This window comes from Mustela lutreola, chromosome 3, assembly GCF_030435805.1.
Source record: "Mustela lutreola isolate mMusLut2 chromosome 3, mMusLut2.pri, whole genome shotgun sequence".
In the NCBI taxonomy this organism is placed as follows: Eukaryota; Metazoa; Chordata; class Mammalia; order Carnivora; family Mustelidae; genus Mustela; species Mustela lutreola.
This window is the reverse complement of record NC_081292.1, coordinates 134,387,064-134,411,348: the sequence shown is the minus strand read 5'-3', so window position 1 is coordinate 134,411,348 and position 24,285 is coordinate 134,387,064. Positions and strand designations below refer to the sequence as shown.

At 38.4% G+C, this 24,285-nt stretch overlaps 1 long non-coding RNA gene across 1 annotated transcript in view; it reads right to left on the bottom strand.

Moving 5' to 3' along the window:
• Positions 1-8,510: 8,510 nt before the first annotated feature.
• Positions 8,511-24,285, bottom strand: part of LOC131827018 (uncharacterized) — a 66,897-nt gene continuing 51,122 nt past the window's right edge. Inside the window, exons 5-6 of the long non-coding RNA XR_009351852.1 lie at positions 17,728-17,810; positions 8,511-9,873 (exon numbers count right to left, since the gene is read on the bottom strand). This is a non-coding gene — a long non-coding RNA (uncharacterized LOC131827018). The remainder of the gene's footprint in view (positions 9,874-17,727; positions 17,811-24,285) is intronic.

Here is a 24,285-nt window from a genome sequence, read left to right as displayed (position 1 = left end):
AGGATGTGCTTCTGAAAGGCTCACGACCGTACTGCCCAGCATAAGGGCTGCCTTTAATTTGTCCGCCAGCACTAAAGGCCATCGCGAGGGCGATTTCACGTGCTGTGTGCATTTCAAGGGCTTTGTTGACAGTGAGCCACGGAGGCCAAGGTGGGGGAGAATCGTTGTGATTTTTCCAGAGACGTGCGCTCTCACAAGTATGCATGTGAGGAGAGCAGCCATTTGGGAGGCGAAGGCCTAGCATTTTCCTTGATCTCTAGGGAAGGGCAGGCTACCTTTTAGCATCAGGGTGAAAGGCAGAGTTCCTTTACAAGGCTGTTAAGGTCCGGCCCTCTTCTGAGATTCAGGATTTATCTAGACCTTTCGTGAGGACTTATTTCTTAGCATTTTTAATCTTATTTTTCCTTTTGTTCTTTGTACTTCCTCTTCACTGGCTTCTGCCCCCTATCACTTCACATCCAAGGTGAGACTAAAATAACAGTTAAGGAAGTTACAAAACACAGTACAGTACTTCTAAAAAACCACATTGGTCCTCTCATCTACAATAATGAAGGAGCACCTGCTATGTGCTCATTAAACACGGCACCATAAACATAAAGTGAAATCTCATCTATTAAGTGACTTTAGTTACTGGCTATGGTTAAACTGCCAAGTGTTCTCTCAATTCTTACAACTCTGAGGTCGGATACTATTATTATCCCATTTTAGAGAGGAGGAAATGGAAGTAGGAAGAATTAAGGCCATAGATAATAAGGGGGGGGGGAGGAAGGGAGTTAATATTTGAATCTAGCCAGGTGTATGTATTTCAGTGTTATGACTTAAAGTGTTGTCCCTTCCAAAGGCTTTCATAGGTTTTAATTTTGTTCATTTTTTTCTCAAACTCAACCCATTTTTCATCTCTTTCCCTTAATTAAAAAAAAAAAAAGCTAAGATTTACCACAAAATATTTTAAAACAGAGTTAGTCATAGTCTTCCAATCATAGCTAATACTACTATCAGAGCTTGTGTGAATAATTTTACGCACCTTTTGGTGTGACATAAAATATGTCATAATTATACTATTTATATAATCATGTTGTCCAAGATACTGGATCTGCTACCTAAGGGAACAGTCTGCATCTGACACTAAACTTTCAGAGGAAGCAACAATATCACACTTGGCGAATGAGTCACAATTTAATGGGGAAGGTCAAGAATGAAAGTGTTTTTGTGTTGCCTTTATAACTAATTCCTCTCCTGCTATTTCAGATGAAGCCAGGCCCACCCAAAAGAAGGAAGAAGAGAAGGCTCTTAGAAATGGGCCGTATGTTTTATGTCCATAAAGATCTATCATGACAATTTTTCAAATGGTTATCTAGTTGATCTCTAAGTGGTTTAGCAGAGGGAAAAGACATAAATATCTGTAATCAGGAGATAAAATTAAGAGCTAATAAAGTTGATAACTTGAGTTAAGTTCTATGAGAAGGCAAAAAGCAGCTTCCCCTCTACTATTCATTTCTAGGCAGCAACATAAAAATACCTTCCTACCTGGTTTTTGAAACCAGTAGGTTTTCTTACCCCTCTAAATAGAGTGAAGTTTTTGTGCTCAAAATCAAAGTCTCTTATTTCAAACAGACAATTAGAAGGTTGGTGCAGGCATCCTATTTCTTCAAGCCATCAACAGGCCTCTTGTATTAAAAACTGCTTTTACACAAGTATTAAATAGAGTGTTGAAGGGAACAACTGAAAATATCAGCTTTTATTCTCGCAGCTCCTTTTGTGTTTCAATGTGGAAGAATATAGTAATATTTCTCAAATAATAAATTCTTTAAAAAGAAATCTACAGTGTTGTATCTATGCTGGTCTCTACTAATAGGCATAGGTGGTTGACAGCGAAAGGCTACCATGAGACAGACACATCCAAACAAGTGCTCAGACGTTTGCTGCTCCCTAATCCCATAGCATCTGTCATGTTTTATTGGCTCCTCATTGGTTAGTCATTACATGGTTTGGCACCATAGTGAAATTTCACATATTTAGAAATAATAGTGTGAACAGAGACCAGAAGTTTCTTTCTTTTGTGTTATTCAATTTGCTCTGAGTGCTAAAGAAAAGCAACAACCATATATTCAGTCAATTACATATTCTCTCCTATACTTGTTCAACCTTTCGATATTATATAATGACTTAGATTTGAGGGCTTTGGGGTAGGAGGAGAGATGTCACTGAAATAATAGAATACAGATGGGCTAGTAGCTTAGAGAAGAGAAAGGACATGGGTGCTCACCAGAGTGGGAGCAGATAATGGATTAGAATGATTTGGCAAGTCTTTAACATGCCATAGCTAGGGGTGTGTGTGTGTGTGCACGTGCGCACGCCCATGTGCCGTATGGCCTATTAATTTTTAACACATAGGCTGTAGGCCCTGGTACATTTGTATAGGCAATGCATTTAGTACAATATAGTTTCTTAATAAAAGTTAGGAATCCCGGGGCGCCTGGGTGGCTCAGTGGGTTAAAGCCTCTACCTTCAGCTCAGGTCATGATCTCAGGGTTGGGCTCTCTGCTCAGCGGGGGGCCTGCTTCCTCCTCTCTGCCTGCCTCTCTGCCTACTTGTGATCTCTGTCTGTCAAATAAATAAAATCTTAAAAAAAAAAAAGTTAGGAATCCCAAATTCAGATTTTTTTTAAAATATAAAGTTGTTTTTTTCCAAGTAATCAGTTGAAGATTTAGTCTTTCCTCCACTTCAAAGAAAGGACCATCAAGAAAATATTCAACTCTTCTCTTACCTTCCCAAAGAAAACCTCTAAGAATAATGGTCCTTTGTTTTCTAATTCACTCTGACTTTAGGCAAGAGTGTATCTATCTCAATTTTATAATTTAAAAATGTTTTACTTTAACATCCACTATGTACCAAACAATGTAATTAGATTCTGGAAACCGAGAAAAATGTCTCCTGATTTCCAAAAACTTACTATTTCAGTATTGGAGAAGGTAGTTTGTTTCTAACATTCTTGATCATATGTAAAATTTAATCTTCAGTGTTACAAATGTTAGTTAAATCTTTTATTTTGGACATATTTTAAAGTTTTCTAGAAAAGGGATATGTGAGGTCTGAAGAAACCAGTGTTTCTGTTTCTTATTTTGTCAATATTTAGACAAATACAGTTTTTGTGTAATTATCTCTTGTTAGTTATTGTTTATTGATTTTTTTTCCCTGGGCTATGAGCAAAACAAATGTGACTCCTTATGAAACTCAGTGTTTTAATAGCTGTGGTTTTTAACAAAGTAGCTCCAAGACTAAGCACAAGAAACTAGAGCATCCTCCCAGAACTTTGAAACAGTGAAGATTAAATCCCCAGGAATGGATGAGCTTTTGAAACCTTTAACAAGTGCCCAATATTTCATTGCACTCTTCTGGACCTCAGCTACCACTGTCAGCTATGAAAGTAGTGGCTCAGAACAGCAAGCAAGATGTAGCTCCCATCTCAACTAAGTCATATTACCAGAGTTTAGGAAGCAACTCGAATGTTTTTCAGGGGGTTCACCTGGAGGTTTTTCTCAGTCACCTTGACAACTTTGAGTAAAGAGAATTTGTTGATTATATGTAGATTGTGATTTCCTAGAAATTCTGGTTAATTTCAGGTTATGTAGGACATCTGGACAGTAGTCGAGAGGACTTAGTGGGGGTCATGTTAGGAAGGAGGCCAGGCCAAATGGTGAAATTCCCTCTTAAAACTGGATAGTTTGGACAGGTAACAGAACTACAAGGAGGTCCCTTGGTGATATGTTGATACTCACAAGTATGCATTTAGTGTGTGTCTTCCCTGATTTAAATTCATCTTCACCACTCTGCCTAGAATCCTTAAATTTTAGAACTATCTTTCAAAAATAAAGCAGAGATCTGAGTGCTACCACTTAGTTCTAGAAACCACTAGGACAGCAACATTTCCAGCCTTATGTTATAGATTCTCTTGAGAATCATACTCTTTGCATTTTGTCACTGAATTTGTTATGGAATGATTTCTGAAGCCACAGCTGAGCATTATTGAGATTTTTCAAGTTTATGGATATTTTACTTTTTCCCCAAAAGAATTTAAGGCAGCTTATAAAAATATACCCAGTAAAGTTTTTCTACTTCAAGGCTATGTCCCAAAGCAGTAAAACTACATTTTATTTTCTGGGCTGATTTTGCATTGGTATTATCTTCATGGTTAATAATCAAAAGGAGTGTGCCACCTGAAACTGGGCAGAGCTACGGGTCTAGCCAAAGTCAGTACAACACACCCAGGGGTGTTGTCACAATGCCTTGGATTTCACCACCCCTGGGTGTTCACAGAGAAGGGATGACATTCAAAGGTATGCAGCCAAACAGTAATTGTTAGATGTCACCTTCTGCTGGGAAATAAGACAATTAAATAATTGCTTTCAGGCTACCATTGACAGAGACTATGGCCTCTCTCTGGAAAATAATAACCCTTTAAGTGGACCAAGCCCATACTTTATAGCATGACTTTTTAGGATCCTGCAGTGTTTAGCATTTGAGATTGTAGTTTGGATGTATTTCAAAGAAGCACAGCCAACTTGGCCTTACTCAGGGTCTGACCAGCCAACCAGGACCCCTTCAGAAGGTGATTTTCCAGTCTGAATTTTTCAGGGCCTTGTTATCCCCCCTTCCATTTCCTTCTCCATTATGTTGCTTGCATTCATTGCTTATTAGTGGTGCCAGCCAAAATATTGGCTGAAAAAGTCAGGAAGAGCACAATCAGTCCAAATTGAAGGCCACTAGGCATATAGATGAAAGATTTAGGGAGAAAGAAATTATGGTTTTAAATGAGTTTTTAAAATGCTTTCAGATTTTTTAAATCTATAATGTCTTTGAATCTTACTTGTGAAAGAAAATAGATCTATGTTCCTCTCGACCTCTGAGTGTGCTCCAGTGAATCCCAGTTTTTATAACTGGCAGGCATATAGACACTTTCCCCCAGTTTTCCTAGACTACCATCACTAATTTTCCCTTCTCCAAAGAAGATTTTCTCTCCTTGCTTCCTTCCCATGGATTTCTCAGCTCTCCTCATGGTCACCAAATCTTACCAACTGCTAAATCCAATGGAAGCTTTCAGTCTTACCATGCTATGCCTTTGCCACATTTGATGCTGTGACTCATTATTTACTTCTTGAAGCTCTCCTTTTCTATAAAAGCCATCAAACTATATCCATCTAGCTGCTTGTGTCATTATGGCTATCCTCTTCCTGGCACTTCTCTTCCACTCACACCAATGTTGCCATAGTCCTGAGTTATGTCCTCCATATACTGCACTTCTCATACTAGATGTTTCGCCTGAGTCAAACTGCCCATCTGATTGAACTGATAGCTATTTGCTAATGACCCCCACATAGATATCCAGTCTCAACTCTCAAGTTGTAGATTTCCATATCCAGTTTCTTCTCGGTCACTGTCACCTACACTGTTTACTGGCCTCTCAAACAGAATTTTTGTCTTTCCTTTTCCATTGGCCCCTTCCTTTATTCTCCTTCCTTTAGTGTCTGCACTAAAATGCCAAACACCCAAATTAAAAATCCAGAAGTTTACTTTGCACCCCTTACCTATTAGTCTCTGACTGGCTAGATTGGTCTCCAAATGCTTCTTAAATAACTTCCCTTTCTTCATTCCTACTATCATGATCTAGTTCTAGTCTTTATCATCTCTTATTTGAACCGATTCAACAGCTTTCTAATTGTTTCCTCTTCCCTCTCTAATCCATTCTCTACAATAACTTGTAATGAGCACTGGGTGATGTATGACATTGTGGAATCACTATATTGTACACCTGAAACTAATATAATACTGTATGTTAATTATATGGGAATTAAAATAAAAACCTAATATAAAAAAATAAAATGAAAATGTGATTCTCATTGTTCTCTGCATAAATCTCTTCAACTCTTCATCACACAAAACATTTAAAATCCTTCTTTTTTAAAATTCTTTTTTATTTATTTGACTGAGAGAGTCAGTGGCTATCTCCTAATCAAACTTTAAAGCTCAGATCTCATGTTATATCTGCCAAGAATTCTCCTCTGATACTTCCCAAGAAAGATTATGTGCCCTCCCTTAGTGGTGCTATAATGCGATGCCCACCAAAGTTACTCACGTTGCAATATTATAAAATAAAATTATTCATTTTTACAATGTTTGTCTCCACCGCTAAACTATAGACTCTACAGACTACTTCATATTAGTGTATGTCATAGGGCTTCCATAGTACCTTGTAAATAATAGCCACTTAGCAAATGTTTTTTGGCTGCATGAAGGTCAAGTGTTGACTGAATATTGAAGTATGCCTTACCTGAGACTCTTGGATACCAATATCTTTTGATTTATCATTGCTACATCTTTATGATTTCTTCCCATGTGCTATTTAAGATTCCTTAACAATTACAGCTCTTAAAAAGAAACTTTATACTAATAGTTCTTATAGTAATTTTAAGTTTTCCTTCTCACATAGTTAGTTCTTTCAAGGACTTTTAAATAAACCGGGTTTATTTTAAAAAAAAAAGAAAGAAAGAAAGAAGGAAAAGCAAGCTCAACACATATACAGGTTCTGGTTCATGGACATGCCAAGTTTCTTCTGGGATGATAAGTTGCCAATCCTCAAAGTACTTAACTCATCATCCCCAGTGAATGAGAGGAAGAGGTGGTGTGGAAAGAACATCCTGTTTTGCAGAACCTCAGTGACCAAGGTGCTGTCATCTCACGTTATCCTTTTTCTTCTTTGTGCATCTGTCTCATCTTATGTTACCCCCGATGCTACATGGTTGACATAAGTCAGTAAAGTCCATTTTAGGCAAAGAAGCCAGAGCATAAGAAAAGCAGAGCACTTTAAGTGAATAGCTTGTTTCACAACCTGAGAGGTAACAGCAGCGTACAAAAAAAGTCTCGGTCTCACAAGCACCATCTTCGGGTTCCTGGAGATCTTTGAACGGTGTGATGCCACTCCTGCTGATTTTTCATTAGCTCTCCTATCTGAATGACTGTATTATCAGGGGGCAATTTATTTCTATTTTTAGGGAGATACTTTGTTTAAAAACATCAACCAGTATAACCAGGTAGTATCTCATTAACAATAATACTAACATTCTACAAAGAGTAAATTCTACTAGCAATTTAAATATCTACCATGTGTCAAGATGTAGTAATTGTTTTATAAATGTTCTCTTACTTTAACTGCAAAGTAATCTTCCAAAGTAAGTTTCATTATCCCATTTTTAATATGTGGAAACTAAGGTCCAAAGGGCATAAATAACTTGCTTAAGGTTATGTGGTTGGTAAGTACCCAAACTTAGATGAAACACAAGTCTATTTTTGTCTAAGCTTAAGTACTCTAAAATTCCTTATTCGTTTTTGCTAAAATAAAGGTTGTTTAATTTGACTCTTATAGGCATTTTGAACATTTTTAGCTTTAACAAGCTATACGTTAAAAGTATTAGATACGTCATTTCAAGTTCTTGAATGAACGGTACATTTATTACTATCAGAGTCTCAAAGAGCTTGACAAGTGTCAGCAATAATTAAATGTTAATATTTGATATTTGTTTTACGATAATAAGCAACAACAGTATTTTTATTTACAACTAGGGGTAACAAATGCCTTTGGCTTTCATGGATCATAAAACCTGTTTGGGTAAGTTAGTCCTTGTGTTTGTGACAACAGCTTACCAAGTTGACAGCACTTATCTTTATGGCTCTTCAGTTGAACTTGATATTGATCTACGAAATGAAAGGATTGGAGGAATACTAACTTCATATTGCTTGTTCACTCTTGAAACATGATTTTATCAAACACATGAGGAATATTACTTAATGAGAAGATGACACTGATCTTTAAGATCATTTGAAATTTCTGTTTGATTTCAAATCTGCAGGATCCTTACATCTTCATAGACTCACTCAGAGGAAGCAAGTCTTGAATTAGGAGACAATTATTGTTAACTGGGAACTCCAAACTGAAGGGTTCAAATCCATTAACCATTGTAATAAAAGACACACTCTTTTTTTTTTTTTTAAAGATTTTATTTATTTATTTGACAGAGAGAAATCACAAGTAGGCAGAGAGGCAGGCAGAGAGAGAGAGAGGAGGAAGCAGGTTCCCTGCTGAGCAGAGAGCCCGATGCGGGACTCGATCCCAGGACCCTGAGATCATGACCTGAGCCGAAGGCAGCGGCTTAACCACTGAGCCACCCAGGCGCCCCTAAAAGACACACTCTTAATATGAAATTGATTTTTTTTTTCCTTTTCTAATAAGGGTGGGGATGATTTTTACCTTGTTTGAGAAAAAGTTTTGGATTTTAGCCTTTTTATTTTAATAAAACATCTGGCTAAATCCCATCTTTGCCATCCTCAAGTCTGTCTTTGTATAGAAATTATTATCTACAATATTAGATTCAAATGCAATTAATTATACTTTCCTACACATTATATAATCTTGAAAAAGTTCAGTTAGAGAAGATGATAAATGAGTTTTCCTTTTTTTTAAAGATTTTATTTATTTATTTGACAGAGATCACAAGTAGGCAGAGGGGCAGGCAGAGAGAGAGGAGAAAGCAGGCTCCCTGCTGAGCAGAGAGCCCGATGCGGGGCTCCATCCCAGGACCCTGAGATCATGACCGGAGTGGAAGGCAGAGGCATTAACTACTGAGCCACCCAGGCACCCCCCCCTCTTTTTCTTTTAAAAACAAAACATGTTCCATAAGTCAGCTACTGAAGGAAGAAATATATAGGTTAATAAAAATAATACATTTATTCAAATTCATTTTTTGTTAACCTATTTTAAAAAAACATGCTTTTCTTATGGAGCCATAGCATAGTCCTAACTTTGCAACATTATGTCAAGATTATATTTCAGAATTGCAAAGAGAATATCATGCAGGCATAATAGAGCCAATCAAGAAAGCAGATAAAATTTTATGGGATATATCTAATAACAAGCTGGATAATTCAAGAACAACTTCTGAGTTTCCTTAAACCTAGTTGTGCTATATAAGAAGACAAAGGAGGCACTGAGAACTTAGCTGGGTTTCAAACCCATAAAGCTGGCTCTCAATAGCATGAGTCACTCAGAGATAAAGGCATCCAGTGATTTACTTGAATCATTCATTGCCAGCCTGGAAAAGATTTGGGAAATTAGCAGTGTCCTCACTTTTCTGATGGCATGGCAAAAGAAAGGCTAATTCATGAAAAGGAGAAACCCCTTTCATTTGACATTGGATTTCCTCCTAGCTCAAACACAAATGGCATTACTAATAACAAAGCAACATGCTAGGAGGCTAGATGGAGATTGTGTGCCTTTAAGAATAGGCTACCATCTTTTGAGCATAGTAACGAAAGGGTGACCTGGGTAACTTTGAGACTATAAATGATCTCATTTGACAGACTATCCCTTCTTGTCTTAAGGGCGGGGGGAGAACATCAATAAGACTTTATTAACTTCCAAGACAGCTGTGCTTTGTTGAACTTGACAGTTTCCATTTTACCCTGTGAATGATTTCTTGTCCTGGTCAGAATGCATGATTCAGGTACAAGCAGATTCTAGATTCTTTGTGGAGTTTTAGGATGATGAAGTGGCTTATATTATCCACCATCCCTTTTCTCCAAAGATGTTGACATCTGGCTATCCTCCAGCATAACTGAGAAAATGGGCCATGCTAAATTAAGCACAAAGTCACCATCAGGACACTAGATGGTATTTGCCTCTTTTCCCCAGTGCTGTCACTGCCTCTTGTGAATTCAGGAGAGGGGTCAAGGCTCACGAGAATGGCAACCCACGGTTCAGTCCGGCCCATCCAGGGTGACTTCTCCGGGAGAGCATCCTTACACGCTGTATGCGGGGACCTCCTCGGAGATGGAATAAAAGAAACAGACAGCAGGTTCTTAATTCCAAGAAATTGTTAAGCACCGACTTGAGGAAAGACCAGAAGTGATCATTTTTCTCTAATCTGAATGTGTGTATTTATCAGGTATATCTGTAACAGCGGAGCTGCAGCCCGGCTTTTTGGCCTCCTTCTTTGGTTCCTTATTCTGAAAGCACTAACCTGGCGCTGACAGCTGTTGCTGCATGGCTGGAATGTGAATGTGCTTTCCTGTGTAAGGAAGAGCAACTCTTCCTTTCTGTCTCCTGGTTGCCAACCTTCGCAACCAGGGAGGCACTTGTTATTTCTCCTCCTCCATGTTCCTGCTCGAGGAGCTGGTTTGCAGGGAGGATGATTCCAATTCCGGCCTTGGTTTCCTTCCCTCCTGAGGTCTCTCTCTCTCTCTCTAACAGGCACAGTCTCCTGATACTTGGATTGGTGGTAAACTCATTTTACAACCGGTTTCTGCTAGTCTGCTCATATAGTTCCTAGTTTAATAATAAACCTTTTTGTTGTTGTTGTTGCTCTTAGCATAATTTGTAAATGACTTCCCAGAGCCGCCCTTACTAAATGTCTGTGACCTTATTGTCAAGAAAGTCTTGACAAGCAGAAGCTGCTGCCTGGGGGCTGGAATGTACTACTTCCTGTTCTTTCTGTCCAAGCTGAAGCATTCTATCCAAACAAAAACTGAACTTGGTGCACATGTGACCCAAAGTTAGCTTGAAATGAAACTCTCCAGACATGAAAAACCTTACACATTAACTCCTGGTTCCACTCCATCTACTTACAGTGCCTAAGATCACAAAGAGGGCCTTTTAAAAAGAAGCAAAATAAACAAAGGGATGGCTCAAGCTATGAACTAAGACAAACAAGCAACCAATAGCCACGGATAGCATCAGATTCATTGCTGCTGATTTCTGACAAAATGTAAAAAGCTAAGACAACAGCATAGTACTTTTTAAGTCAACCATCCCCACAGCCCTGCTAGGTCTCTACTCCAACTTAGGATATTTCAAGGGAAAGGAAATCAGTACTTGGGCCCAACCCAGGGTGTTTATGACCAGAGGGAGCAGAAGAATCTTACATCCTCACTACAAAAATACCATGACAACAGAATGGGCCCTCTGTTATAAAAGCCTGGGACTCTTCTTGATGTTTTCCTTGTCGCCATGCTTCCAGTTTTTCTATCAGTAATTTGGTTAAGATCCATTGTGAGCCCTAGGAAAAAGGGCACACAGCCAGATAGTAAGCTGAAGGCTTGCTTTCTTTTCTTTAGGAAATGAATTAACAATAAATCATAATATAAATGGAGACAGGAAATCACCAGCCAATCACTAAGGTGGCTTCCCTTAAAGGGGCAAATGTAAGGGAAGACACCTCATTTTTCAAAGGGGAGATGCCACCCAGGAGAATAATGACATGGGGAAGACAGAAGGAGTTAGGAAGATGGTGACTCTTTGGGCCCCTGGGTGGCTCAGTTAGATGTCTGACTCTTGATTTTGGCTCAGGTCATGATCCCAGTGTTATGGGATAGAGCCTGTGTAGGGCTCCATGCTCAGCGGGGAGTCTGCCTGAGATTGTCTCTCTCCCTCTCCCTCTGACCCTTCCCCCATTCAAATAAATAAATCTTGGAGGGAAGGAAGGAAGGAAGGGGAGTAAGATGGTGATTCTGGCTCTATGAAACAATAGTAAGTACCCAATAGATGGCTGTAGGTGTGAACCTAGTAGACTGAGCCCCAGAGCTATTGATCTTTTAGTCTTTGGCCAGGAAGGACATGAAAACCCAAGACAGTTTTGTGGAAGGGCTGCCTCTTCCCTATGAATCCCCATGTCAGGCCTCTGCTCTGGTTCTAGTGGTGGTCACTGGAAGAGTAGACCTTGCCTCTATCCTGTTCTGGGCCAAATTTTAAGGATGGTGATTCTATGGCTTGGGAAACACCTCCGTGTTCTTAAGCCCATGTTCCTCCCGGGGAGATGCCTAGCATGTAGCATTCATAAGACATCTCATGGCTAGTACGCAGCAAAGCAGTGCCCAGCAGAACAAGTGCAATACAATCTTAATTTGTATGGCTTAACACCTATGGAGGGACCGGGGCTTGAAACAGCTATAGGCCTGGCTTACTCAACTACAGGAATCTATATGTGTGGGGATGTCCCCACACATCACTAGGGGTGTGAAAGTACTTCCTATTTCTCATCCTGAATACCTGCTTCCACTGAGTAGGATACCATGTTGGTCCCTGTGGCTGCTGAAGGATGGGGTTTGCTCTCATCTACCTTTACTCATAGCTCTCCAAGGCCAGAGTCCTCAGCCACTGGCATTCTTCCTCATTATCAGGACTTAGGGAGAGACCAAACCAGGCAATATTCCTCTTCCCCTGACTCCACAATTCCCATAAACTTTAGGGGATCCCTGGATATGCAATTAGGAAGAAGTGGGAACCTTAGATGAGGCACAGAAAAAACTTCTCTTACAGGTGGAAGGCACATTGAGGATATCAGTTATACATAGGGGTGATTAACTAAGGAAGCAAATAAGTTTCTATTTATACTTTTTTAGTTTTGAAATTCATTCCTTTCCTTTCCCCCTGTGGTAAGTTAAGTAACACTTCCAAAGACTCATTTCCACCAAGAACTTCAGAATTCAACCTTATCTGGAAACAGGGTCTTGGCAGATATATTAATTAAGGATCTGGAGGTAGAATCATTGTGGATTTAACATGGATTTTAATCCAGTGATTGCTTTTCTTATATGAAGAATAGAAACTACAGGGACAAAGGGGAGGAGCACGTGAAGACAGAGGCAGAGATTCATTGCCCAGCCACAAACCAAAGAATGCCTGGGGCCTTCATAAACTAGAAGCAAGAAAGGTTTCTACCTAGAGTCTTCAAAGGGAGCATGGTTCGGGTGACACCTTGATTTCAGATGTCTAAACCTCTAGAATCTTAAGTGAATAAGTTTCTGTTGTTTTAAATTACCATGATTGTGGTCATTTGTTATGGCAGCCCTAGGAAACTAGCACACCCACTAAACAAATGTTGAACAAATGGTTTGCTGTTGTCTGTGTTTTTGTCCAACCCTGTTCCCTGGTTTCTGGCAGAAGCAACAAGGAGTATGGGATACACTTTTCAGTAAGAAACACTGATAAAGAGAAGATTTGGATAGGAAAATGAATTCTGACTTAGCCATGATCAGTTTCAGTTGTCTGTGCCTTATCTAAATAGAGATGTTAAACTGTCAATTGGATATGTTGTTCGGGACTGCACACCTTGGTCCAGGGGGGCTATATATGCCAGGAGTGGTCTTCGCACAAGTAGTACATGACCCATAGGGTGATTCTGGTGCCTCGAGAGGAAGTGTTGTGAAAGAGAAAGGAGGAAAACGGCAAACAGTTCTGCGAGGAGGTCTATCATTAAACATGAGTAGAAGATGAAGAGATGCTCAGGAGACTGGGAGGGAGCAGTAGAGAAGTTAGAGAATAGTTAAGAGAGGACAGTGGCACTTCAGCAGGGGAGGAGACAACTGGCTGGTGTTGAATGCTGAGATGTCAAATATGACAAAGATTGAACATGGCTATTGGCATTAGCAACACGAAGGTCCCTGGGGGCCTCAGCAAAGAGTGATTCCAGTAGAGTGGGAATCAGATTGGAGTAGCTTGAGAAATATATACATATTTGAAATATTTGAATCCAATTTCTAAAAGGAAGAAAGTGAATGGGAAATGAGAAAACAAAGGAAGAAGGTTTCACAAAGCTTGGTTGTTAAGGAGAGTAGGATAAGAGAATGGGGTGTGTGTGTGTGTGTGTGTGTGTGTGAAGCTGTAAAAGACTTGGGCATGTTTAAATCCTGTTGAAAAAATCTGAGGCAAATAATTGCTTGAATGAAACAAGTTTGAGGATACAGTGGTAGGCAGAGAGATTAAATAATCAATAGTGCAAAGTTCCACAAAGGTGATTGGAGGTGGGAGTCACAGGACATAAGGAGGAAGAGCCCTTTCCTCCAATGTGACTGTAGGAAAATGATGACAGTTGGGAGTAGCTGTGGGATGTCAGGTAGAGATTTTGTGAAGGCAAGTTCGGGCTGTGAGCTCCCATTGAATGTATGTCTTTTTCAAGAAAGTTAAAAGGCCATGCCTTACTTTTTCTCTAGTTCATTCTCTATACAATTTCACTCTGAGATCCTCTTCAATGCCTACAATTAACCTAAATAGGGGATATTTTAAGATTGTGGTTTTTCTGAAACTTCAGACCACATAGCTCTCTATTTGACTGAAGTGACAGTACACTGTACTGTTCTTGTAAAATAAAAAGTCTTATAATTATTTTTGGTTGTTAATATCTCCAGAAAATAGTACACATATCCATAGAAATTTATTTTGCTAGTTTCTTGAGAGGGATAAATTATAATACTTTCCAAAAGAAAAAAAATATGGCATATTCATGAAAAAAAATTGCTTTGGGGACATCCTAATGGCTTCAACTGAACTTTTAGAAATGTAAACAGTCATAACTGCTGTTTGTGATTATCCTCAAAGTAAATTGAATAAATACTGGAAGATGGGTTGCTGATAAAATTATACAATGTACAGCCAATAGATAGGTGTGAAGTGATTTGGTAGGAAGGTAGGTAGTGAGACAACTTAATATCTTTTCCATGGTTCCTGTTACCAGGCACATGATAAGCTGAATTTAGCAGCTGGTTACCGACTTACCCTTTGAGTTTTCTGGCCCCTGGCATGTGAAAATTCTGATATCGTGCCTGAGCAACACTGAATAGTAAACCACATACTACTTAAAAAACGTGTGTGGTCTGTACATGTCCTTCCTTCTTTTTTTTTAATCTTTTCTTTTCTTTTTCTTTCTTTCTTTCTTTCTATCTTCTTTAATGAGCCATTTTTCTTCCAACCTAATCCTTTTAGTCCCTTATTATATTCCTTATGGCATATTCACCCTCTGGAATGGCAAAAAGTACAGAGCATATCCCGCCCATTTTCTTTGACATAACAATTATTGCCTGATAATGATGTGGTAGAAACAGCAGCATACTTGGAAATCAAGACTGAACTACTAATGAATGCTCACTCCTTATTTAATCTAGTGCATTTGTTTTGTTGCTATACATGTTAGCCTTCTGATCTATGGTTAATAAGCCATTCTATTTGAGCTTATTACTGCCGGAGATAGGGGAATGGGTTATATCAGTGAAGCTAAGTAAATTTTGCCACACTTTATCTCTTGCTTTATAAATCACAGCAAGTAGCATAATTCATTTCAGTAATGTATTCATAGGGCAACTGTATGGCTCTACACGTAATAGGAATAAAGATTTTCTGGTAAAACTCAAGTACTATTCACTTAAAAATATTCTAGACTTCACTAGTCTTCTGATGATAACAAAATTATTTCATTTACCTTTTGAAAAGTGATACTCCATCTGTATGTAGATTTTGTCCAGCTCCTGAATTTTTAGCTATGGACTTATAATTCAGATTTTACATTGTCATTTAGAGAATGTGGGTTTCATTCTTGAAATATGGAGGTTAAAAGATGGTGATGCAGAGAACCTAGTAAATTTTGAGGATTGCCAAATTGGGTTCTTTTAGGCCCCTAAAATAGTTGTGGAAGCAAACAATCAAAACCCCCAAAAGCAAAAATAAGAATTTAGAAAATAAAGAGTTAGGGTTCTATACAGCTCACTGGAAGACCTTCAGCCAGTCACTGAATGCCTCTGAGCTTCTGTCCTCCCGACTATACAGTGACAATAGCAGACTAGATGCTCCTTCTAGTGTTCTCGCTAGCTGTGATGTTCCCAGGACAACCACACCGTATGGGTCAGAGAATAATAACTATAAATAATGATTTATTTCTTTTAGAAAAAAAAAAAAAGAATGCCCGCTAAATTAATATATTACAAAGTAAAGGATGAGCCCAGTACAATGAAAAGGACATGGAGTGAATCAGACTGGTGTTCAGATCTTAGCTTCACTCTTAATGGCTTTAGGCACTTCATGTAATGTTCTCTGAGAAGTTTCCTCACTTATAAAATGGGAGTGATCATTCCTCCTTGATGTGGTGGTAACAGCAAATATCCAAATAGATGTACAGAGCTTAGCATAGTGACAGGCTCAGGAAGTACTCAACAGAGCCTAGTCATTATTTGTGTTGTTTTGTCACAGAGGACTACTGTGAGTAAAAAGGCATCCAGTACAATCTAGGTGCTCAATATATAATACCCATTCTTGAATATATGAAGTAGGAGTCTAGAGGTATAAGACTAGTCACATGTTATGTGAAAAGAAGCATTAAAAATGGCCAGAAAAATTCCCAAATCATGAGAGTGAGGCAAGGAGTTTCTTGATAGGGTCAGTAATCCCACACTGGGGAAGTAGGCGAATGTTGACTCAAAGTAGAAATCCACTGTGGATGTGACCTGTTCCTGTATCATCTAACTCAAAGAATACATCACTTTATTTCTAAATTATAATCTTACAGTTGAACCTTCCAATGGCAGATTTGCTTGAAGTAAGCCCCTCTCATGGTCCACCCCAGCTACATCTAAGATCATCTTATGTTCTCTGGCAGATGATATGATCTTATATATATAATTTTTTTCCCAGTCCAGTGTTGATTTTGCTGCTACTTACTCTTAGGACGTAGTCATTTGGGAAAACTGTCCTCTACTGGTATTCCTGCTCTTAGAACTAGGTAAGGGTTCTTCTTTGACTCTCCTTCACCCATGTTCCACTCTAGGTGGTAAGGCATTCACTGGGGCCTCCTGCTCCTTCTAGGTTATGCTCTGGATAACCAAGACTTCAGATTCATCTGCTCAGAGAGACTTCAGCTTTAAACCTAGGCCCTTCATTCTGCAGCTACAGCATGTGAATATGGCTCAAGGAGTAGTTAAGGTAGCCATTTGCTGTGAGAATGTGTATGAAATCGGAAGTGTGGCCTGGGATATCCATGCGTGGGTGAACAAGATCCCTTCTCTTATGGGACAGAGCCAGGGTGGGAAGAAAAAGGGAAGGATTGTGGGCAAAAGATAGAGAAGGGGGAAGAGAATTTTAAATTTGAACTGGCCCTCTAGGCTATTAAGAAGATATATTTGGCAAGGTAGGAGGATGGGACATACTCTAGACAATTAGGTAGTTTGATCCATAATGTTTAAATATATGGTCATGCATGTACATGTCTCCTTTGAGCTCCTACCCAGGCCTGTGGATGCTGGGGTAGGCCCGAGTGAGGTGATCACCTCTGATACCTCCTCTTTAGCTCTAGGGATGGCTCTGCTCTTGCTAATTCCTCTTAGTAAAAGTAATACCAGTCCATGATTTTAGTAAGATTTCACTGAAGACCTGGAAATAACTGAAGTCTTATGCAGAGTAACCAACAGCTGCACTCAGCAATGATTACTTTTAGGACCTGAAAACCCAGTTGGACTGCAGAGTCCCTGACCAACTGCCACAGGGTCTGGTATTGTAGAGACCCGCTCAATCTCAGCAGTGAGAACCTCTTAATATCTCCAAACTCTTGTCTAAGATCAGCTATTTATTGTTGTTATTCTTGTTCTTGTTTTAAATGAAGTCAGACCTGTTTTATTGAAACCGGAATGATTGATGGTAATACAATCTGCTTTCTCGAGATAAGATCCCACCTACCCATCTCACACCCACTTGTGTGTAATGTGACCACAGTGGCCTGGAAGAGATCATCACAATTGTTCTCCCTATTTCTCAAAATCCTGGTTGCTCTGTCTTAACTAGCACAAACCTGTGCTATTAACAGATCAGTCTAGGCAGCAGGGCACGAACCTCAAGTCAATTCCCCATCATAGGATCCTTACCTGCAATAGGAGGGAGAGGGATTGGAGAAAGCGTGAGACTTGCAAGTCCCTCCTGTCATAGCTTGGCCTCAGCTTCCAGAATCCTATGAATAGCAATCCAGAAAAAAAAAAAAAAAGAAAAGAAACAAACAAACAAACAAACACCACACAAATTTCCCAAGAACAAGATATTCTTGATTTTAAGACAGTCTGACTCAAGACTGGGGAGGAGATTTCTCTATCCTCCAGAGGCAAAGTTCTGCTGATATTCCCAATTATAGAATTTTTAAAAATTCAAAGAATCTGTTTGAAGTAGCAGCACTTGGGTCAACTTTTTATAATCCAGAGTTTTATGAAAACATGGGTCTTCATCTATACCTATATCTTACATTTAAAAGGCTCACCAAAGTGAATTCTCTCAGAACAAAATGAGATATGAGGTGCCAACTACTTGCTACCTCTCCCTGCTTAGTTTTCAACTTTCCAAATTATTAGAAGCAAATCTCTGCCACACATTATTAAATGTGTTTACTACTAAACATATTGGTGTTTATCACTAAGTAGAATAATAAGATTGACCTATCTATATCGTGGGCTTTTGGGATGATTGAAAGAAAAAACTGTTGTATGTTAGGGTAACACAGTACCTTCTCTAAACACCAGGAAGTAAGAGCAGCTCAGTGACATCACTGTTAGCTACTTTACAAGCTGTATGTGCTGATTTCAAAAGCAGATTGCAAACCATAAAATGGTAATCCAAAGGTTAGGTAATTCTATTATATTTCCTTTCATATGGAGGCTAGCTATTCTGGGGAACATACCTGAATTCAATTCAATGTTTTATTGGGTGTCTTCTATGCACAAGCCAGTATGATAGGCATTGAAATTCAGACTACACTACCTTGGCTCAAAGCAACATTTTTAGTTCAACTGGATGGCTGTGTTTATATCCACCCTAGCAAACCTGTAAGATCTCTGTGGCTGCTGCTGAAGACCAAGGATTTCTTTTGTTCTTCCCCATTTTCCTCTATCATTATTTTACATGACCAGGAAGAATGTTAGGATCTGCCTTCATCTAACAAGTAAATCGCTTTGTTTTCTTAGCATGAACACTAGGTATAAGACACAACTATACTGTAAAAACCAGATTACAGTATCAGCGGATCTGCTTTCAAACTCTTAACAGCTGAGTCATTTAACATTATCAAATCAGACTTTGATCATATGTCAAATTGGACTAAGAACAATATTCATCTCATGGGGGTGCTATGGGGATTAATGGGAATAATGAATATAAAACCCTCAGCATAGTAGACTCAAGTGTTAATCATTTAAAAATAGTAATTATATTCTCTCTGAACCAAAGAGGATACAGATTGTAAATTGAGATCCCTAATGCCAAGTATAGAATTCTTCTAAAAGGAGTAAACTCTCTATCAATAATGTGGTTTATAGTAAGGGACAGCAGGAACTCTGTTATCCAGAATCCCATCTATGTAGAATATATCTAGGAGACGAGAAGTGAAAAAGGTATCAGTGTGGCTAAATTAGGTATCACAAAGTACATATATTGCCTGTACCAATAATGAGCACAAAATAGGTCATGAGAAATTAACAATAGACCATTATAAAATATTCTGTAGTAGTAATCATGATTTTTCTCATGTAGCTCTATTATTGATCTTTCACAGGGAGGGTTGTATAATCCATGTTCACATGCAATGGGCAAACCTACTCCAACTTAGTCCTCTTTTAAAAGTTACATTCTAGAAGTTCACTCCTTCAGTCAGCATGTAGGACACACACAGAGAGACTTAGAGATTTCAAGGCCACACAGGCAGAGCAGCCATTCCCAGACAATCACTAACTCCCCACCCACATCAGAGAACACTAAAGGAAACTCCTTCCTGATAAGACAGCTTTTAAAGTCTAAAATTGAGCAGTTGTAGACTGATGAGAAAGTCCTGGAAAACAGAAATAGAGGTCCTGATAGATGAAAGAAATGTGAGCTCAGACACATAAGGAGTTTAGAACGATTCTGCAAATATGGTAGGTCTTTAATGAAAATTTTCTTTTGTTATTTATTTATTATTACTCCAGGAAAAGAACTTGGACACACAAAAAAATATCAGTGGAAACTAGACAATTTGAATTCCACTATGTGGAACAATTTAGAAACCTAGAAATTTAGATCCAAGAAGCATATAAGGAGGTTTTGTTTATTTAAAAGAATTAAGTCCTTAGTAGATAAAGGAAATATTGAAGACCTTTTGTAGTTTTGTGTTTGTTTTTGTTTTTTGAAGACCTTTTTTAGTTGATCTTGTGTTTAAGTAAACTCGGTGGTAATTTGCAAATATAGTTATTCCTTAGTTATAAATTTGTTATTCCATAAAGTTTGAATATAAAACCCTTCCAGGTGTTATTACACCTGATAATATCTTGACATACTCTAGCTGTTCGAGTTCTAGGGCCCACCCAGAGTGGGCAGATTGGATAAGCATGCTACCTCATGTAAACCTGCCTTAAGATGCTTGTTGGGGCAGGCTTATAGGACAGTCATACATTTCACTCAAAGATGAGATCTTCTAAGCCCTTATTCAAAGACCATCTAGTTTCCCTTCTTCTAATTTAACAATAAATACTTGCTGAACTTCGAACACCGACAAGGCCAAGAATATGTGTCTGCCCAGATGGAGTAACTTTATAGTCATAAATGAAATGGCAAATGTGTTCTGGGGGGCAGTGCATGCCATCAGGCCCCTGAACCTAGACGTCTGCTTCAAGATCTGGGTGGGACTGAAAAATCATTAGAGTTGCCCATTAGAGACAGTTTTAGTTTTTGGATTTTGGATATATAATCCTTAGATTTGTAGTTATTCCCTGTAAGAAGGAAATGCTGCTTTCCTGTTAGCTATCACTTGGCTTACCTGAAGTTCTGAAAGCTTTCATATGCATTCCCTGCTATTACACTGATTTTGAAGACTTTTTATAAAAGTTAATGACTCATAGGGCAATCTGTGTGACTGAAACACAATGGTAACCTGTGTAGGTGGTTACCATGTGTCACATACTGTGCCTGTTCTGTATATTTTTTCTAATTAGTCATACATCCTGAAGCAGTTAAGGATGTCTGTGGGAAGAAAAATGAATTACACTAGGACTGTTCTTTGCTTGACCTGTGGTGAACTTGAATGAGTAAAATACTCCTTGGAGAGAAAATTGCTCACTGTATAAGGTAGGTATATTTAGTTCTTTCAAGGGAACAAGATACATTTAGTAGCAAAGAAAAGAGTTTATCAAATATATCCTGACACCCTTTGGTGGTTTGTTGTTTTTCAGGCTCAATTTCTTAGCATCTAAGATCTGTCCCTTAGAAAGAAAGTAGTCTAAAAGTTGAAATTGATCAAGACCCTAAATTCTGTTCATGAAGACTTCCTCATGAAGGTATGGAAAAGAATTTAGTTTAGATTTTAGTAAGTGGTCTTCAATAATTTTTAGGTAAACTATAAGGCCACTGACTTGAATTTAATTTGACCCGATAAAATTTAATTACTCTTAGACAAAGCAAATTCTTTCTAATTAGATTTGATGTGAAAAAATGAAAACACAGCAAGTTAACAAAGGAAAATGATGTGCAGATAATAAAAGCCAGGAAAATTACATGTTGTACTTAAAGGAGTGGTCTGGAAAGAGTACTAACAACTAAACAAAGGAAATTTGGTGTGGTAATGGTAGGAGGAAAGGTGGCCAAAGAAAAGAATACTGTGTTAATGAGCCTGTGGGTCAGTGTCTGAGACTGTAAAAGGAAGCAAAGAATAAAACTTGAGTGTTCGAAGAAACTCTCAGTTATCTACAATCATGCCATTAAGTGCAGATGAGGAAATAGGCCTCACATATTAAAGTGACTTGTCCAAAGACATGAAACATGACAATGTACTGCTGTTGAGGATGTAGAAAAACAGGCTCTTATTGACTGGTAGAAATGCAGAAAGTTTTGGCCATTTCAGAAGGCAGATTCTTACAAAGCTAAACATAGTCTTACCATATGATCCAGCGATTTTGGTCCTATTTTCCCAAGTGATTAAAAAATGCATGTCCACCAAAAAATATGCACGTGACTATCTAGAACAGCTTTACTCATAACCACCCCAAAAATGGAAGAAACCAAGGAAGAAACCAATAGGTGAATGCATAAATGAACAGTGATAACATCCATACAATGGAATGCTATTCAATGATAAAAAGAAATAATCTATCAAGCAACAAAAAAACAGGGATGAATTTTAAATACATATTGTTATGTCAAAGAAGTCAGTGTGAAAGGCTAAATACTTAAAAGATTTCAATTATGAAGTTCTAAAAAAGGCAGAATTATAGAGACAACTAAAAAGATCAGTCGTTGCCAGAGGATAAGGGAGAGAAGGAGAGCACTGAACAGGCGATTTGCAAGGGATATTTTAGGGCGATGAAACTCTTCTGTACGATACTATAATAGATTCATGTCACTATACAATTGTCAAAATCCATCAATATTTACAGTATAGAGAGTGAACCATAATGTATCCCAATGAAAGACATTTAGGGGGTCTGAGGATCTCAGGATAGAATGTGCAATGTGGCAAAAGAATGTAACTGTATTACAAATGTGTAACAACACAACCAATGTGTATTGCAAACAACCTCACTGCATGGGGTGAGAGGAAATGCTACTGACTTATGTACTTTGAAATTGAGTGGGGACTGTAAGACTCCAAAAAAGCAAAGGAAACTATACATAAGCCCTGTACTCTAGTTGATGAAGTCATTGCTCACAGGGGTACAAGTGAAAAATTTTAATACCATTATATATGTATACTGAAATTGAACAATGAAGTAAATGGATAATGACCCATCAAACTCAGATTTCTCACTGTTGAAATGAGAGGTTACAGACAAGCAAGGGGAAGGGGCTAGAATAATCTGTGTAGTAATAGATTAGAGTCGGAGATGTCAGTATGAACTCATGTTTAGTGTAATATAACTACAGATGGTTACATGTACAAATATTTATAGAGATGTGTACTTACATGGGCTATTATTTACAAAGAGATGTCTCCTTGCTCAGTCAGCTGAGAGGGCCCAAAACAAGGACACTCCAGGCTGGAGACCAAATACCCAGACCTTGGTTTCTCATACCATTCACCAATAAAAGGAATGAGAGCTTGGGGTAATGTCTGATTTTAGGACTAGAAATATATATAAGATAAGGCTAGAGCACCTTGCAGTGCCAGAAAGTAAGAAAGGGCTGAGAAAACAAAACAATGCACAATAATAGAGGTGTGTCAAAGGGACACAGGACCCAACTGAAAGAATTCCCAGTGATTAAAAACTAGAACAATTTGAGCAAAAAAAAAAAAAAAAAAATTAGGGTTGGATTATAATCCAAACTGTAAGATAAATTTCCACAAGTCTATACTGATGCAAAGAAATGATTGAATAAATAAACAAATGAGGGAGAAAAGACCAATCTCTCTTGCAGAGAAACTCCAAATAATTTTGGTCGTTACTCTAACCTCAAGAAGGTAGAGCAAAACTCCCTACCTGTGGGCTATGCAGAGGGGCATCTTTCCAGCGAACAAGATAGAAAGGGGGGGGGGGGGCAGACGAGAGTAGCGTCACAGTGGAGAAACCTGACAAATCCATCTCAGCTGGGTGATGAGTCTTAACTACAACAGTGATTTCAACCTACTGTCATGTTGATAGCATATACTCTTTATTTTTTTTAAGATGTGTTTATTTATTTGAGAGAGAGAAAGAGAGAGAGAGGGATCAAGGGGCAGGGGTAGAAGGAAAGAATCACAAGCAGACTCCCTGTGGAGCTCAGAGTCCTTTGTGGGCTTTGATCTCAAGACCCTGAGATCATGATCTGAGCCAAAACCAAGAATCGGACACAACTGAATGTACCACCCAGGGACCCCAATCGCATACACCCTTGATATGATGTGATGAGAACAGCACTTTTACCTCAGCAGTATTCCTTCCAAAAAAACATATAAACACAGTTTAATCATAAGAAAAACATCAGTCAATTCCCAATTGAGGGACTTTCTACAAAATTTCTGACCAGTACTCCTCAAAACTATGCATGTTATCAAAAACAAGTCTGAGACACTATCATGGTCAAGATGGGTCTAAGGAGATAGAATGACTGAAATACAGTATCTTGTATGAGTTCCTGGAACAGAAAGAAAAAGGACGTTAGGTAAAAACTAAAGAAATCTGAATAGAAATGTATAAACTTCAGTTAATAAAGATGTGTTAATATTGGTTCGTTAATTGTAACAAAGGAGCCATACTCACGTGAGATGTTACTAGCAGGGAAAAGTGGCTGCGGGGTATGTGTAACTCCCTGTACTATCTTTGCAATTTTTCTTTAAAGTTGTTGTAAAATAAATTCAAAAGTTTACTTTAAAAATGTGTTGAGTGGAGTTTCAGAATGGAGTGTGTTATTTTCAGTAGAAATAATGGGATATGTGTTCCACAATGCCCGAAATCATAGGACTGACCTTCTTGATCTTGCCAAAGGCTTTTAAGTAATTT